This window comes from Dermacentor andersoni, chromosome 6 (assembly GCF_023375885.2).
Source record: "Dermacentor andersoni chromosome 6, qqDerAnde1_hic_scaffold, whole genome shotgun sequence".
Classification (NCBI taxonomy): Eukaryota; Metazoa; Arthropoda; class Arachnida; order Ixodida; family Ixodidae; genus Dermacentor; species Dermacentor andersoni.
In genome coordinates, this window is record NC_092819.1 from 126,714,312 (window position 1) to 126,730,750 (window position 16,439).

At 44.9% G+C, this 16,439-nt stretch overlaps 2 long non-coding RNA genes across 2 annotated transcripts in view; both read right to left on the bottom strand.

Moving 5' to 3' along the window:
• Nucleotides 1-777: 777 nt before the first annotated feature.
• On the bottom strand, nucleotides 778-5,110 carry LOC129382624 (uncharacterized). Its single transcript, XR_008610667.2, has 3 exons — nucleotides 5,004-5,110; nucleotides 2,154-2,242; nucleotides 778-881 (listed from the first exon to the last, which is right to left on the bottom strand). It is a non-coding gene; the product is annotated as an uncharacterized lncRNA (long non-coding RNA).
• A 6,111-nt stretch (nucleotides 5,111-11,221) lies between these two features.
• The window catches only part of LOC129382567 (uncharacterized), a 34,478-nt gene continuing 29,260 nt past the window's right edge, over nucleotides 11,222-16,439 (bottom strand). Inside the window, exon 3 of the long non-coding RNA XR_011894987.1 lies at nucleotides 11,222-11,350. This is a non-coding gene — a long non-coding RNA (uncharacterized lncRNA). The remainder of the gene's footprint in view (nucleotides 11,351-16,439) is intronic.

A 16,439-nucleotide genomic window follows, 5' to 3' on the forward strand; every position in this document is an offset into this window, starting at 1 on the left:
CGGATTCGAAGCGCACATCACCGCGAAAATAGGCTCGGCCAAGGTTTCAGTTTCAACGCAGTACGCTTCTTAAGACTCACGTACATACGGATTAAAAAGGGTGAAAAAACGAGTAGCCATGGCTTTGTTTATACGTGGGACACAGCGACGTTGAATATTCATTAAACGCTGGGCGATGAAGGCGCCTGTTGCATTTTTAGAGTCCTAAAAGGCCACACCCCCATTATAGATGCTGGGCGCGGCCAGTGTTGCCAGACCATTATGCTTTTCACGCATTCCATATTCCAGAATTAACAAGCTAAGAGGACGAAAGTGGAACAAGGGCAAAATGACCAAGAATATTACTATTTAGATAGATGTATCTACATTTGAGACGATGGCGAAGGGCAGACCTAAATATGCCGCAGCTTGTCAATAAAGCCAATGTCTGAAGGAAAGGAACGACAGAGGAAAATTTAAAGCCTAACGTTACTATGATGGAGCACGCATAGGTGCTAGGATGGCTTCTAGATTACAAAGTAGCCCATTCTTATATTTTGTTACCTCCTAGTTCATGCAGTTCTTAGTAAGCAGAGCCTATCCTAAAACTCTGTACATCTCTGTAAGCTGGGCATTCGAACAGATGTGGTTTCGTGCTTCCTAAAGCACCACACTTATTACAATAAGCACTGATTGCTAGCCAGAGATGCAGCGTTGAGGCAAAGTTGATTGACTCAAGGTGACGAGGAAGCTTATGCGGAAATATTGAAATGAACGAACTGTTACACTTACCTGTGCCACGCGTAATCCACAGCACGTGGTTCTCAGCATTTTTCCATCGATGTGCAATGACATCCACGTACAAAATAGCAGCTTGGGAATTCACTGTCGAGGACACTGTACTTCAAGAGAAGAGAGAAGGAAAAGTAACGAACACGCATTGTAATTAGGCATAGTCATTTTAGTGTCATTATATACAGAACTAACACTTATTCCCCTACCACTGTTGAGCAAGATTTTGAAAGACCTAACTCGTGTGCAATCGTGTGATTCAGTAATGTCTGAACATGAGAACACAAACACTTATAAGTCAAGCTCGGTGAATCATTTGAAATTATGAAATACCGATGGGTTTCGTAAAAGTGCAAGTGACGAAAGAGAAGCTATCCAAAGAGGTGAAGACATCTTTTGTAAAAGATTATTGGAGGCTCATTTGTCTCGATAGGCTTTTTATTGTTCTCGACAAGTTATGCAAATGTACCAGCTTTTCTTTTTTCGGAGAAAGTACCTGACCACCCGAGTAATGTTGAGAAATTTTTACACTGTGAGAGAATACGCGGTAGTTATTTGCGCGGTTGGCGATGGACTAAAGCATTAGGTTACGCATGCTTCAAGAAGCTGAACCACCGACGTCCAACCACCAGTATTCTAAACACGCCTGCAATATCTCTAACATTCCTGCGCAAAAAATAGGCATTAATATAACTAGATACTAGAATATCATCCCACCTGACACAAACAAACCAGTAGTGATGAGTCATATCGGAAATAACAAAATAAAATTATATACGTACATTTGGCTAAAACGGCAGTATCAAATTGATTTGTTATGGCTTGCCACATGTTGTCGTGAAACTCTTTCGGAATGGGTAGATCTGCCTTCTTTCACAGGCATTGTTTCGAATATTTGGAATGATGCATCTCACTGAGACAGCGCTTAGCGATGTAACGTGTCGCTACAATTATTTCAGTTATACCAAGCACCTTGATCGGTATAGCGTTTAGTTAAATATTATTAGAATGCTTAATTTTGTTCTGACTGGTATTGCGATAGGTTCTTGTGATATTACTGTGGCAAATTAAAGTACTGTAGTATCGAATTATAGTGCATGTGGATTGCTGTACTTTCTTTAATACGAATCTGCCTTCTTAGAAAAAAAATTCAAAATTCTTTTGTTGGCTTGAACAATACAATCACGATTATTATGCCTCAATATAGATAACAAGGGTGTTTTTGCAAGAAGCCAGAAATGAAAGTTCGCACAATGTTGTTACCTGCAGAACAATATATAGCATTTATAACTAAATGTTCCTACATGCAAAAGCAGAATGACCGGAAGCTTGGCTAAAACAAAATTTGCATGAAATTCTAGACAAGACACCTGTTTCAGTACCTTGTTGCAGCGCTCACGATACCAGCGAGAAATAATCCAGAAAATCCAGGAACCTCCATCAGGTATGTGTTGATATAATAAGGCACAATCTGCAAATTGACAAAAAAAAATTGAATAAAAAATACATTAACCAATCCCACCAAAAATCTGAGAGCAGTTTTTGTATTATGGCGCTAATTTCAGCAGTAAAGTTCAAAACACTTTTTCTCCTATTCAAGAACGCGAATGCAAAATGTTAGGTAAGACAAAATGTTAAGGCTGGACTTCTGAAATAGCAAATCAGTCATTCGTAGCGAGAACCGAGCTTTTCTACGCCATAAAATGACATAACTGACAAATCGTAGTGGTTCTATCTGTAGTAGGCTAAGGTGCGTCTGATGTGTTGTTAGCACTGGTTGATTCTATGAGAGCAGCAGTGAGCGAGGTCAGGTGCTGATTGAGCAAATTCGTTCGTTCTTGCGCAGGTGGTCCATATTGAGAAGCAACAACGGGGCCTTGGGCGGCTATTTTTTACGCAAAAAAGTGATATATTGGAGCACGGAAGACGACGATGTACTTTTAGGCAAGAAATCTATCTATGTAGGTGTACCTAATATTTTCCACCAGCATTCCTTACGGTGCGCGATAGCCACCGTGTCACAGAGTGCATGCCCGCGCCCCTCTCAAGATGGCCGCCATTGCCGCAGCTGCTGCAACGCCGCTTGCACAGCGATGGGGAAGAGGGCTTCCCATTGTCCCTGTGCTCGCCGGACCGGTTGGTGACGTGGGTCGCCTGAGCGCGACGGAGGTACGAGGCGGCTCGGCGAGCGGCAGAGCGGTTTGGAAGACGGAGCAGCGTGGCCGTGCACCGGGAGACAGCTGAAGATGTGGTCGGCAGGCTGAGACCTCCAGGCCGAAGTCTTCGCCGTTCGATCGACAGACGGTGCAAGTCCGTCAAGATCTTCGGCAGCGAGGTACCAGCAGCCCGACGCTCTTCAGATCGGGATCTCGGCAAGCACGCCACAGATAAGCCGCGTGTTCCAGCCCGCTCTCAGAACTTTCCGCTGGACTGTACTTTTGTTATCGCGTTTAATCTTTCGTTTAATTATCTATCGAGTGTTGATTCTTATATGTCCTGTTAGTTTAGTCTTGGCCGCGTTTATTGTCGCGTATACTTTGTATTCGTGTCGCGTATTTTATTTGTTTTTCGCGAGTCTTAGGGGCTCCCACGTGGTGGGCTTAGTGTCGCGCGAGTGGCGTCAGGGCGTGCGTTGTGTGACCCGCACGCCTTCCGCGAACTAGGCCCCACTGCTTGTGATTTGTATGTTTCTTTTTTCGGTATGTCTGGCGCATGATGTTATTTTATTCAATCGAGGGTGTGTTTTTACGTCGCCTCCCGTCTCATGCCTCTGGTTCACGGTCGATCAGGCGTGGACCTTATCGCCGGTCAGCAGTCGAACCCTCAATAAACGCACGCGGGGTGGGTTTGTTGTCGCCCCATCCCCTCCGGTTTGGAGAGTGCGATTACCTCACCATCAACCCTTGACACACCGACATCGTTGGGTGGCAATTGTTTTTTTTTTAATTGCGAGGACACAGCATTCATTTATGCGAATGACTGTAAATGTATTCAAGTGATGAACAAGGACAGAAAACGGGATGCCTCTAGAGAGACGTTCTTATAGGAGAGCAATGGTGGGGGGTCATGCCATTTTGTCCAAACATTGACCTACTCTACATTCACTCCTACATTCATTGGTAGGGATCAGTACGTTTTTACCCAGCCATTCTAACCCTTCACGCGCAGTCATGTACCGATCAAGGAGAGTGCCAAAAAAGTGCTTGCATATTTTAATGCGCCACGTCGCCTATTCTGCACGTTTTTGAGATGAGCGGCTTAACTGTCATCGTGAGAGGTTTCCTTCTTTTCCATATCAAGAAATCGAGGTTTGCATCACGAAGAACACCTTTGAATTGCGTAGAAGTTTACAGGAACTATGGACCATTTTATTCCGTTTTCCTACCATTTTACTTCAGTGTTTTCGTTTCTTTCGTAGCAATGCCTACAGGATAGCCGGTAGGCAAGTATACGCGGGCTAAACACTCTCAGCTTCGACAAAGAGCGTTTGCTCTTTCATATTTCTAGAGGGAATATGCGCTGAAATTTTGCGTACTAGTATCAGCGCCCTGGCGCACAGCATTGTGGGCGGACAAAACGGTATTTAGTTGTAATTGCTTTGCGTTCGCGTCAGCAAAGTTATAGGTCATCTTGAGGCACACCTTTTCAGCGTCTGACGAGTGGAAACCGCGACGCATGGGTTTCTCAGGACCTGCTTTACAATGGATATTGGATCGCCGAATGCAGCGGGCGTTATCGAAGGATGGTACTATTCTATCTCAAAGTTGATAAGGCGCACATAAGGCAGGCATCGCCTCGTTCAACCTTTCTATAATTTGCGCGGTGTCCGAATTGGGTGGAGCCGGTGTATTTTAGGACACTAAAATTGCTGTAGCGCCCACTGGCCACTGCTGGTTACCCTTACATAGTTTTTTTGATGATTGCATTATGCAGTGTCTTTAGTTTCGGGTAGTAGCCACAAGTACGAGCAAAATCAGGCGGGGCCATTCTTCTCAACTCTCTTGCGATTACTAGCTGAATTTCCAGTCTTCAAGTGTCAAATAGCTGCAGTTATGCGCGGCATATCTGTATGATTTCTTATCCGGGGCTCAGTAAACGTTGCTTCAAATGCATAATTAGTTGCTTTTCTATATTGGCTCGGTCTGATCTCGGTGCAATTCTTGTGATGTACACCATATGCGACCCTGGGTTGCTCTACTTTATTAATTAGCCAGAGGAAATGCATTGCTTACTTGGTCTATGCTGGAAATTTCTCCCAGCAACGTCGGGTCACAGCCCCGAAACCATACAGTTAGAGCTACTCCCAGGAAGAGACCTGTGAAATATATCAGCACGAGAAGCAGGCCGCTTGTCTGGGCGGTCCTGCAACAGGATGATGCAAAAACAAGCATTATACGTACTATTAGCTTACGCATACACAGTTCCGGTGAAATAGAGTTCATTGTATGGTTTTGAAGAGATACATGTGTTATCCAAACAAATAGAAGTCTGAAGAAAGTGGGAGACTGGAAGTGACCATCAGATGTTGACGAAAAATGTCACTGGATCCGAGATTTTGAAAGCGCCTTGTCGAAACATCGGCTCAAGCGACATTCCTTGTTCGACCGTTCTGGATCACTGCACGTATTACGTAGTCTATAATACATCTGTCACTTTTATTTCCTTTCCCCAGAATTAAAGATGTGGCAATAGGATGAGGGGCGTCTGGGAACCTTTTGCAATTAATAGCACAGCTTAGTGACTGCATATCACAAATTCTCAATTTCGATTAAATGCGAACTCCAGACGCATTTCCGTCAAGGGCGCCACCGTAATGAGATCGCGGTCACTTGCCGTGTGCTGCAAGGATGAAGGAATGCATGCAAGCTGAGAAGAATTATGCATTTGTCTTTGTGCGGCGTGGGTAGGCTGTGCCCCACATTTTCGCATGCACATGGGGGGGGGGGGGAGGGCAGAGATGTGCGCGCGTTATGAGGAAGGAGGAGGAGGAGGAGAAGTGGAACAGGGAAGCGCGCCTCTTCCCTTCTACTGCGACCGAGGCTGCGCGCGCGCTGTCTCAGAGATAATCTGCGGTATGTTCGGAGGCTAGCCGAGCAGAGATATCTGATGTCGCCGTCTGGCGCGCCTACCTGACGTTCAAGCGAGCGGTAGCGCGAAGGGCAACTTGCTCGCCGCTGCCGCCGCTCTTGACTACTCGAGCTTTCTGGCACAGAATGTCTGCGGTCATCGAGAAAGATTTGTTCATGTTTACCTGCGCGTGCGTGACCACGTGTTTTTTAGTTCATTCAGAATGCGAATGTTTAGAACAGTTTATACAATTGTTAAGACTACTTGCGGCGATTAGCAGTCTAATAATTTATTTCCCAATCAATGTGTTCCCACTCGGGAAATACTACATTTTTATTCAAAGGGGCCCTGGACGACCTCTGGGGCTTGATGAAATAACATAGTCCACGCGTAGCATACGCTGCTGTGAACATCTCAGCCAACGTTTCGGTCGTACGCGCAGCGTTCAGCTCGCAAGGCGATCGCAAAATCACTTTTCTTTCAAACGCTCAGTTTTAAACATAAGGCCCTGTCCTCACTCTTTCTTCTATACTCACTATTTTCTCATCGGATGCAATATTTTGTGGTAGCCTTAGACGGTTGCTATTGGCCGATAGCAGACATCAAGTTGCGGTCGGCTAGATGGCGTAGATACAATGGCCGCCACGGGGTGCCGCCACGAGTCCACTGGCTAAGCACACTGTGACTCGTGAAGGACAACAGTGTTTGGCTTATGTTTAGTGCTTCCTAGGCACCTAAAGTGGACGTCGTGGCATCTAGTTTAACATCCAAAATGAAGTTTGAACTGCGCGCGGCGGTGACATTTAGAACGCCCGACTGCCCCGCAGGCTTCACAGTGCAAGGCGTTCAAGAAGGAACGCGGGCACAGCGGAGGGTGTGTTTGATTGCCAATTTTTCCGCTTCTGCCGAATGCATTAAGTGCTTATTACGGCAAAGTATTTCTGAAATGACTTCCTTTCACTTCAAATGTCTTACTCCCCTTCAATAAAAACTGGTTCAGGGCACTTTTAGGCATTAAAATACATTACCACAAACTTGTGGTGCTAGTGGCCACAGCTGGATTTAATGTGCCGGACGTTTGGGAAAGACCAGCACGGAAAGGGAAACCCCCCTCATGTCGGCCCTTGCTGTCCAGCACTGGTCTCCCCCAGATGTCATTTGCAGGTGAACTACCTTGGGGAAAGCTATCGTGCCTTTGTAATACTTATCTTATATGGCTATGGCCTACCTCAAAACCAACTACATCATAAGAAGCAACACAATGGTAGTCAAAACAGAGGGAATAAGAAAGAGAGAGAAACAAAAGAAAAAAGAAAAAAATGAATAAACCACAAACGACAACTAGAAATGTGAACGAACGGGTGACAAATTCCCAAGGAACATCTACACTATTTTTCTACATCTGTTGAGACAAATTAAGCTGCTGCGAAGGACGCAGACACTTTAACAAGCCAGATCAGAACGTGAGAGACCCAAGGTCTTGCCTAACTCCAATGTTTCTCGACAGGTCATACTTCTAGCTCGGAAAACCAAACCATGAGAGGGAGGAGAATTTCTTACGTGGATCGAAGCAGCTCCATAATGGAGCCTACTTTGCTGCCTTCTCACGTGTCTTGTCTTTAAGCACCCCCACATTGGCGTCCCAGACGACAGCCAAATCGACCACCAACACTTCGTCCACAGTCTTAAGGACTGTGTCAGGCTTCAGCCTAGTACCCTCCCGAGTCGTTAAACGGGGTTTTTCTTGAACCGTAACGCACGGGCCCTTTTCCTGTACTAGACGGGCAACCTGCTTCGCTACGAAGTTGTGTCGTTCAGTACATGCGAGTTGCACCGACTCACACTCCTGCAAAATATGAAATGAAGTTTCTGGCTTTTCATGACAGCGACGGCATAGCCGTGACGTCAGACCTAGTCGGGGGGGGGGGGGGGGGATACAGATTAGTACTAACGCGCAAAGCCTTAAGGCGATCCCCTTCCTTCAACAACTTGCAATCGTAATTCAACCAAGTGTTAGCCATGGCCTGGTCTTGATGTGTCAGGAGGTCCTTACTGGTGTATTTAGACTTTCGATCGGACCACCACTTTTGGCATCCTCTATTTATTGATGACTGAATATTTATGCTTATTGTGCGTTGTGCAGCACTTGTAACATACATTTTTGAGAAACAGCTTAGCAAGTACTATACAGCGTTTGTTACGTATAACAATATCGCAACAGGAGGCATAAGCATACGCATTAAACGTTATATGAGAACTGTCCTGTTTGGTATGACGAAGCCGTTTACAAAGCTTGAAAATACGCACAATTGAATCTGGTACCATGAAACGCGTGCACATCACCATCAGCTATCCTTGACCAGTTCGCCACAAAGGGCTAACAAAATATGGTATTCTTTGTGCAGTTCGCTCTGGAAAGAACGCATTTGAAAAATCATCAAATCAGTGATTTCAACGTCAACATTACCGTGCTTCAGGTAGACGAACTGTAGGTGCATCGAAAATGAGCCAGTTAGACGCCTAGCAATTGGTGGCCCCTTGTCAAAGAGTTCTGTATACAAGTTTCTACACACACTAGTATAACTAACAAGAAAAAAACATCGGAAGAGAACGAGTAAGGTTTAGTATATTATAAGGCGAATTGCTTGAATTTCTTGTTGCTCTGCATTATCCATTTTTCCCACACGTCAGACAACACTGGATTAAATTTAGGTCGCAATTACGAAGTAAGCCTAACTTGGCTGTGAGTAAGAGAGAAGTGCAGCCTGATTAAGAAGTGCCCCGTCTGATTTTTGTCCTGTGTTTTCCCTTACACCTACTGTCACACGGATGGTACCTATGCATTTCTCTTCTTACGACGGCTTTGTTCTTCCCGACCTGGTCCCAAAACTCCACATGAAGGTCGCTGAAACGATGGAACATCGTTCTGCATTTAACTCTCTTTAATATTAAAAGATGTACCAAGGAACGACCGCCCTGTGACATTAAAGGTACCTAAATCACATCATTTCAATAGAATTAAGAAACAATATAGCGCAATCACCCCCTCTGTGCGCTGCCTTTTGAGTTAGATTTGCAATCAATACAAAACCTTCATTCAAAGGGCCCCTGAAACGGTTCAGACAAATTTTGTAGACGCGTAGGGTACAGCTTAAGCAGTACATTCACACCACAATTTAAGTGAAGCGTTACGTAATAATGGAGCTACAAGTGATTGCAAGTTACCCTCCTCCCTAGCCATGCTTTTCCTCCTCAACTCGTTCGCCGAGCGATCGGGACTAAGCTCCGCCTTCACTGGTGCTGCGTCACGATGCCACGTCACATCGTCCACTTCCGGTTGTTTTGGAGCACGCCCCCTCCCGCGCGAAACGTCTCCGCTTGCAGCTTGGCCGTCAACCCCAAGCGAGAGCTATCGAAGCAGTTTGCGTTGCGAGCATTCTGTCGTAGCGCCGAATGTGTCTGGCATTGCGGTAATCACACACTAGCAGAATGTTTCGACGGAACGGTGAAAGCATAAACTAAAGCTGATGAAGGAACTTTAGCGTAGACGTACATGAGCTGCCTGATCGGTCTCTACGGTCCAGCCACCTGTTGGCGCAGAGCTTAACCTGCCAAAGGAAGAGCTAATATTGGTCTAACCAAGTGTAAAACATTTTAAACATTTACAATAAGAACGTGTCAACGATTACACTCCTGCTAAACATTTACACCAGCAGCAAAGAAGTATACATTTCATTACTGCTACTGTGTGTGGCTGAGCTCTACGCCACCAGGTGGCTGCACCGTGCAGACCATTCACATTTGCGCTTCTGTTCATCCCCTGAAACGACACGCAGGGGGACACGGCCAGGCCCTGTACCCTTGCGCTTGCGTTTACCCTAATACCGGACCCGTGAAACGCTATTGCGTTAGTAATCTTCCGGTGTAAAGTGAAGGCCGAAACCGCGCAAATCCTGGCGCCCATCGGATAGCGGCAGTCCAATGCGCTGCAGCCAGCCCGCTCGTCTACTGGCTTGCAGAAGGACTCGATGTCGCAGCTTGACATATTGCCAATCGCTACGTTTGCAGTCCACAACGCAACAAAGTCGGATCATAGCGCTCGCGAAAAGACAGACTGACACTGACTGCGGAGCTCTCGTCAAAGACGGAGCACGTTGTAACACCAGCAGACGACACTTGCTGTGTGCCGGAAGTGCTTAAGTGTACTGAAAAATTGTTCTTGTGCATTCTCTTTATGTTACTTTCTTTTTATAAAAACAAATGAACTAACATTCCAACTATTACAAACAGCATTTGTTTACCATGAAGTTGGAAAAATTATCGATTACGCACCCTGGTCAGCCAATCGGATAGCCCGCCCCACTGATGTCATATGGGCGATTTCCGTCATATGGGTAGGGGCGGCTTAAAATTCCGTCGAGCAGTGTGCTACGATCGGCAGTGATGTACATTTTTAAAACCTTATAATAAATTACACGCTTTACGCGGAGCACTTAGATGTGTCAATTAATGATCAGAAGGACCTACTCTAACGTCTCAGTACGTTTGTAGAAAATCGTCAAAATCGTTTCAGGGTCCCTTTAAAAATGCCTTTTTCTTTAGCATGACTGCTTGCTTTTTTGGCAAAGGTTGCGTATCCCGCACGCGTTATTCTGGAGCTTATGAGTTCAAACCTGTTAACGACTTTGCGATACCGATTTAGCGACTCGATAATTCAAGCAAGTGGACTCGCCAAACATCGACCCCCTTCCATCCAAAGATGGAAGGGGGTCGCCAAAGATCGAGGCACATCTCAAGGAGTTGGGTTCTAACGCACTTTTCCACGCGTTATTAATCAGACCTAGTAAATACTGCCTTCTCAAAGAGCACTAGTAATCAATAACGGTTATCCATGTTTAGTGGCTTCTGCGAGTGGTTCTTTCTAAGTAAATGTGATGCAATACGAATGCCTCAGAGCGAGAGACAGACCGCACAAAGGAAATTTTTCACCCCCAAAATACCAGATCACGGGAAGGAACGACAGTCAGACAAACAGTTATTTGTAAAATAGAGTTGGTCCCTCTTAGCCTCTCATTCTGGCTGCACGCACTCGTGATATTCGATAGCGATACAATATTTTACCCCATACAGCTAATATCTTCAATGAACACGTATGTGCCACAGCATGAACAATTTGCGATGTGGAATATTGTCACGTCTAAAGTGGCATGCACTGCAATCACACATTTGACAGCACAAATGTCGAGATTGCCTTGAATTGGGCGTAATATTGGAAAAGCATGATACCTTAGTGGCGCATTAGTTCCTCTCATTAAACATGTCGGCAGTCGCAAACACCGCTCCTCTGTAAAGCACAGTTACAGCCTCGCACCTTTGAGCGTCCGTGAGTGTTCGAGATGCCAGGAGCCTTTGAGCAACAACTTGATCCAAACATACGCGGTAGATCGCCATAGCCGAGGTTCCCAAGGAACAGGCCCAAATTGTTTCGTCACTGGTCAGATCAAAGCTGTAGCTGTTGCCGAGAAAAAAACTTGCAATTAGTGAAGCCAGTGGGGATCCACACAATGCATAGCATGCACTTATGAAATATTGCTCTCATGATAAATATCCTGACGTTAGAGAGGGAAGTGGTTTAGAAAAGCAGCGAATTCTAACGCCTATAAACTGAAGAACACAGAAATCAAGTATCAAATATAAGCTACTGACCTCTTAGCAAAGAGAAGTAGGAGTTAGGTGTATAGAGGTTTGCGGAGCAATCCTTTGTAAAGTGATAAGAAATGTATTCCAATATATTTTTGAGAAGCGTCCACCAAAGCAATTTTTTTTTCGAGGTGGGCGCTTCTTTTTGTTCACAGTTAGCTGAAAGGATTGGCGGAAGACGGCATAGGTTATTGCTTCAGGTTATTAGCTCCAAGTCCTCCGAGCGGCGCCTTCTCGCGAGTGATGTCATGCGGGCAACTCCGCTGCCGCACCTCGCCTGCGCTCGCTGCGTAAGGAAACATGAGGCAACACGATATTGTCGACCGGCCTGTCGTGCTCAAATTTATGAATAGTGAGTTCCCATGTTTGTAGAACAGCATCTACATTATGTTCCAGAGCATTCTGTTTGCAAGATACAGTGAAGCCACCGTCATTACCACGCTGAGTGTGGACTGTTGTGGTTGCCGTCTGCTAACGATTAGTACGTACACGTGCGGGTGTGGCGACAGATTGTAGTTATTGCTCTTTTGCTGTCGTGGCACACTCATAGACTTATCAGCCCTTTTAATGCGTTATCATTCTTACGGTGCTTCAGTAACTCGCCTCGGTTTTATCTCTCTCTCTCTCTCTGACTGTATATTATATATATATATATATATATATATATATATATATATATATATATATATATATATATGGTCAACTGGTCAAATGAGTACCGCATCGGGCTGCTGTGATCAATTTGGATGGCTAAGTATGTGCCAGGGTGTTCATATGTGCCACTCATTATTTTCTCTTAATGTTTGACGTGCAACTGATAGCACGCGGCATGGATGAAGCAGTGATGATGATGTGTGGTGTTTTATGGCGCAAGGGCCAGGTATGGCCAAAGAGCGCCATGACAAGTGGTAATGTCCACGATGTATTATGGATGGCGTGCACAATGAATTCCTCATGGTAGATGTCACATAGCTGTAGAAGGGCCTAGAACCTGTAGCTGTAAGTGGCGTAGAATATATAGTTGCTAAAATAATGACGGTGACTAGGCAGTGATATGGGCTAAGGCAATGGGCTTTCGTTAAAGCATTATACAATAAAACAACACTGACACCAGAGTTTCAAGAGAGCCCTTGAATGCAGGGGCGTTAGTCATGTGCTAAAAATTGCCTGGCCAAATGATTTTCAGGATGTTGGTTTCGGCTAAAAAATCTAAGACTATTTGCAGTTTAAAAAATGGTTCGTCACTAAGCAAAAATGCAGGATGGAGAGGTATATTTTCCCGATATGCAGAAGGGAAATACTTTTTCCTCTCTGTTTCTATTGCGGGGCACTGGATAAGAACATGGAGGACTGTGAGGCTATCGCCGCACCTACTACAAGTAGGAGGATCCCCGCCAGTCAAGAAGTATGAGTGAGTGCTGTGCGTCCTATTCTTAATCGGCAAAGAAGTACTTCCTTGTACCGTGCTGTTTTGTCACTTATCCAATTCCGCAATCTTGGTTTTATAATATGTAACTTATTCAATGTTTGTGTATTCCACTCTGCTTGCCAATGATTCCTCAATTTACGGCGCAGAAAGGGCTTTAGGTCTCTGGCAGGAATGGGGATATTTCGATCTGTGTCGCTAAAACTCACTGACGTAGCGTTTTCGTCTGCAGCTACGTTGCCTTTTATACCTTTATGGCCAGGTACCCAGCATAGGATAATCGCTTGGTTGGACATATATGCGAAGCACAACGAGCTATACAGCTCTTTCAAAACGGGATTACTATGCTTCCGTAAGCTAATTAGGGCTCTCACGACACTTAATGAGCCTGTAAATACAACAGCCTTAGCGACATTTCTGCGCCTTATGTTTTTAATAGCCGAAAGTATAGCGTACGCTTCTGCCGTGAAGATACTGGTGTGTGGGTTTAGTGGCCCTGATGTTGAAAATGAGGGTCCGAAAGCTGCGTAAGCAACACCAGCAGGAGACTTCGAAGCATCTGTGTAATATTCGTCACAGGAATACTTCTCTTTAAGTTCGAGAAAATGCGATTGTATGTGAGCCTCAGGTGCTTGTTTCGATATTTCTAAGAAAGAGATGTCACATCTTATAGTCTGCCACTCCCAAGGCGGTGGAAGCCGTGTAGGTGTCATTAGGACGTTGTAAAAAAGAGGGACCCCTGTGTTTTCTGAGAGTGCTTCCAACCGGAGGGACAGAGGAGGCCTAGTGGCCGGGCGGTTACGAAACAGCCTAGCAGTGGACAAGTCGATATAGTAGAATGACAAGGATGTTTAACATCTGAGCTAACTTTCAGGGCGTAGGAGAAGGTTAAATATGTCCTTTGGTAGTGCAATGACCAGTCGTTTGATTCGACGTAGAGGCTTTGCAGAGGGCTAGTCCTAAAGGCGCCTGTAGCAAGGCGGATACCTAAGTGGTGAATAGGATCTAGCATTTTCAAAGCGCTAGGTGCAGCAGAATTATAGTCTATTGCTCCGTAGTCAAGCCGTGTTAATATTAGACTTTTGTAAAGCTTTAGAAGGCACCGTCTGTCACTTCCCCAAGATGTACGTGATAAGAGCTTCAGCAAATTCATAGTCTTGAAGCACTTTGATTTCATATACTTCAGGTGTGGTACAAAATTCAGCTTACTGTCTAAAAGGATTCCTAGAAATTTGTGCTCATGGCTCACAGATAGCCGCTCTCCATTTAGATCTATTGCGGGGTCCGCAAGTATGCCTCTCTTGTTAGAAAACAGGACGCATGTACTTTTTTGTGGGTTTAGCTTGAAACCGTTTTTGTCCGCCCACATACACAATTTATTTATGCAAAGCTGTACTTACCGCTCGCAGATACTTAGGTTACATGATTTGAAACCTATCTTGATGTCATCCACATATACAGAATAAAACATAGTATGTGGTATGGCAGTCTTGATCGAGTTCATTTTAACAATAAAAAGAGTGCAGCTTAGCACACCACCTTGCGGAACACCAGCCTCTTGCGTAAATGGACGAGACAGAACGTTACCAACTCTAACACGGAACGTGCGATTGGAGAGGTAACTCTGAATCACGTTCAGCAAGTTGCCTCGAACTCCCATTTCAGACAGGTCACGGAGGATTCCATAGCGCCAGGTTGTGTCGTATGCCTTTTCCATATCTAAAGATACTGATAGAAAAAATTGTTTGTGGACAAAGGCATCTCGGATATTTGTCTCGATGCGGACAAGGTGATCTGTTGTGCATCTACCCTCCCTAAAACCGCATTGAAAGGGATCGAGTATCTTGTTGCTTTCAAGAAAATGGATGAGGGGACGGTTAATCATTTTCTCAAATAATTTGCATAGACAACTTGTCAGAGCTATAGGCCTATAACTGTTGGGTGAGGAAGGGTCCTTGCCCTCTTTGAGAATAGGGATTACGATTGCTTCTTTCCAGGCAGAAGGAATGTAGCCGGCATAGAACATGGAATTGAAGAGTGACAGTAGTGTTTTTTGGGTTTCAGGGTGTAAGTGTCTGATCATCTCATACATTATTCTGTCACTTCCTGGAGCGGACTTGTTGCTACAGTTCAGTGAGGCCTGGAACTCAGCCATACTAAATGGACGATTGTATGCTTCATTTGATGTGCTTTTCCGATCCAAATGCAGCTGTTCTGCTATTCGCTGGTATTTTAGGAATGTTTCTGTGTAATGAGATGTACTTGAAATGTGCTTGAAATGTGCTCCTAGACAATGAGCTTGGTCCTCAAGAGTGTCTGCTTGTGTGTTTACTAATGGTAGAGGATGAGTTTCGCGGCCTTTTAATTTGTTTACCCTGTTCCAGGCTTTTCTTTCGTCTGTATAAGAGTTAATTCCGGAAATGTATTTTTGCGAGCTATCCCTTTTGGCACGGCGGCGCGTTCTTCTGCCTTCTGATTTCATTTTTTTAAAGCTGATAGGGTTTTCGATAGTCGGAGAGTCACGGAGCTGATTCCAAGCCTTATTCTGTTTCGTTCGTGCTTCCTTACATTCATCATTCCACCAGGGAACACGTCGTTTATTAGGCGATGCATTCGTTTGCGGGATACATATCGACGCTACGTCGACAATAAATGCGGTTAAATATGACACTGCATCGTCGATACTAAGCGCACGAATATCATCGCAGGTCATATATGTCACCTCTCCATATCGCTGCCAGTTCACTGAGTAAGCTTTCCACTGGGGTACATGTGGATAACATTCGTCCCGTTTCCTTAATTTTAATACAATCGGGAAATGATCACTCCCGTATGGATTCTTATGTACTTTCCACTCCAAGTACGGCACAACTGTACTTCAAACAATGGATAGATCTATAGATGAAAACGCTCCTTCTTATTTAGCAAACATGCAACTGCATTGAAGAGGAAGTTTTCAATCAGCCGTCCTCTGGCATCACACCGAGAGTCACCCCATAAGGTATGATGAGCAATTAAGTCTCCAACGACAATGTAGGGTTCCGGGAGTTGCGCAATAAAGCCATCAAATTCAGTTTCGAAGAGTTCACAATTGGGAGGAATGTATAAAGATGCAATTGTCAGCAGCTTACTAAAAAGCACTGCTCTCACTGCAACTGCCTCTAGGGGCGTTTTAATGGGTAAATGCCGGCAAACAACACACTTATCTACTATTATTGCCACACCGCCCGACGAGGCAAGGGCCTCGTTGCGGTCTTTCCGGAAAATGGCATACTGACGGCGAAAGTTTGTTTGTGAAGGTTTAAGGTGTGTTTATTGGACACACAGCGCCTTTGGGGTGTACCTATGTAAACGTTCCTTAATGTCGTCTAGGTTGTGGAGTAAACCCCTCACATTCCACTGTATTATCTGTGTATCCATAATGTATGTGTTTTGTGCTGTGTGCCTATCAAATATAGATTAGATTGTCTCACGG